Source organism: Astatotilapia calliptera, chromosome 18 (genome assembly GCF_900246225.1).
Source record: "Astatotilapia calliptera chromosome 18, fAstCal1.2, whole genome shotgun sequence".
NCBI lineage: Eukaryota > Metazoa > Chordata > Actinopteri > Cichliformes > Cichlidae > Astatotilapia > Astatotilapia calliptera.
The window spans coordinates 1,499,884-1,501,928 of NC_039319.1; the positions used below are offsets into that span (position 1 = coordinate 1,499,884).

Sequence of the window (2,045 nt, forward strand, 5' to 3'; positions counted from 1 at the left end):
TTTGAGTTTGATTCTGTAAAGGGGCTGCATCCATCTGACACTGAGAGGGGAAACACTTAAACATGAGAGCAGGACAATGATGAAGGAGAGCATCATCATCTGATGTGATGAGTTCAAAGAGAATAAATGGAACAAGCATGAGATGGTCTTCCTGGTTGGACTTTTAGCTTCATGTGAGAGATTTTACCTTAAAGAGATAAACCTCTGTTACTCTGTTTATTTTGCTTCTGCTGCATTTCTGCATGTCCTCATCCACTAAATATAAAATAGTGTAAATGAGCAGCTTTTGATGTTTGACAGTTTTTATTGTGTCTGAACGTTCCTGCAGTTGGTTTGTGGTTGATGTGGATTTGCTGCTCATGTGAATCCTCCCACAGTGTTTCATTAGCAGCTGTAACCACAGTGACTCTGATAAAACAGGAATTAGCAGAATCCATCTGATATGAAGCTGTGCTTTGAATACCACTTCCCTCCTCTTTGAAGAGTAGTCAGATATCTGTGTTCAGGTTTTTGTACAGCCTCTTCTACACTTTGTATCACTGTGTTTGTAGAGCACAGTAGTAGAGAGCTGTGTCTGCCAGGGTTAGGGCTGCTATGGTCAGATTAGTTGATCGATCTGATGTTTCTGATCGATATCGTTTATCAGGAATATATTCAGATGTGCCCCCCTTTCCTCTTTTCAAGAGTATAAATTGAGGAGCCTGAAGGTCAGAATCATGTCTGTACCAGTGAAGCCAAGCATCACTTGCACTTGTCTCATAGCTACATGTGAGTTTGACAGATTCTCCTTCTGTTTCAGTGACTTCAGGTTGTTGAGGAGTGATTGAGTCTCCAGCTGTTAGTCCTGGAAAAAGAAAGAAGAAAAGTAGTGAAATGCAGTCTGTATATCTGCTTAATGCAGCAGCTTCAACTAAACTTTAATCCCTGTTCTTAAACTCACCTATAATGTGAGATAGAAGCAAAAAGAGGTGCAGCAACATGTCTTTGGAGTTATTAAAGCCAGACAGACAGCACATGAACAATGTTCTTCCACTGCAGCACAATGACCAACAAATAATGTCATTGCTCAACTTTAGTGGGCGGGGCCAGTTTAATCGCTGAGCCAATCAAACAGTTTTGTGCTTCCACAGCAGCTCTGTCTCTGTCTCTGATCTTTACTGCTTCGTTTCTCTGTTGTCTTTGTCATCAGTCCAATGACACAAGAATCAGTGGTTTAACAGTGTGTGGCTCCCTCTAGTGGATGTTGTGGAGTATTCTGTTGTCTTTGCTCCAAAGGTTTTTGTACAGAGTTTCGCTGTTTCCTGTCACTGTGGGCTGCAGAGCACAGTAGTACACAGCAGAGTCTGTCACTGCAGCAGAGGAGATGCTCATGTTGAGCTGGTTTTTTCCCACTTCAATTTTCAATCCAAAGATTTTTTCTATTCCTATTACTCCTGATGCAGAGTGAGAGATCATTAACTCTGGTTGTATTCCAGGATATTGTCGATACCAGAAAAAATAATCGTTTCCAGCTGCTTCTCTGGATAATCTATAGGACAGAGTAGCAGTGCTGCCTTCTACACTGAACACTTCTTTGTTGGTTGGAGTGAGATCTTCACAGCTGACACCTAAAGGAACAGAAACATGTTTTATTCTTTTATAAATCATCACAATTCAAATGTGTTTCTTTAAACACACAGATTGTAACGTACCTGTTAGAATGGTGAGAATCAGTAAAGAAAGTGCAAAATAGTCCAAAGACAACATGTTGAATGAAGGTAAAGTTTATGGTTTGTGTTGAACTCTGTTGAATGTGGAGGTTTCTCTCTCTTCTAGTTCAGTAACAGCTCAGCTCCTCCCTGAATCTCTCCTCCTCCTCTCTGATCTGGATTTGAACTTCTCTCACTTCCTCCTGCTTTACACACTAGTAGCAGCATCTTCACTTTCAGGTGGGAGCTCATATTTCAGCTCTGTGCTGCTTCAGTCCACAGATGATTCATGCTGTAAATTATGTGAGAGGTCAGAAGACAACAGGAAATCAGTGATGGGTGGCTCAAGACTTTCAC

At 41.2% G+C, this 2,045-nt stretch overlaps 1 long non-coding RNA gene across 1 annotated transcript; it reads right to left on the reverse strand.

The window, feature by feature from the left end:
• Window positions 1-255: 255 nt before the first annotated feature.
• On the reverse strand, window positions 256-1,058 carry LOC113010386 (uncharacterized). Its single transcript, XR_003270326.1, has 2 exons — window positions 941-1,058; window positions 256-844 (listed from the first exon to the last, which is right to left on the reverse strand). It is a non-coding gene; the product is annotated as an uncharacterized LOC113010386 (long non-coding RNA).
• Between the last annotated feature and the right edge of the window lie 987 nt (window positions 1,059-2,045).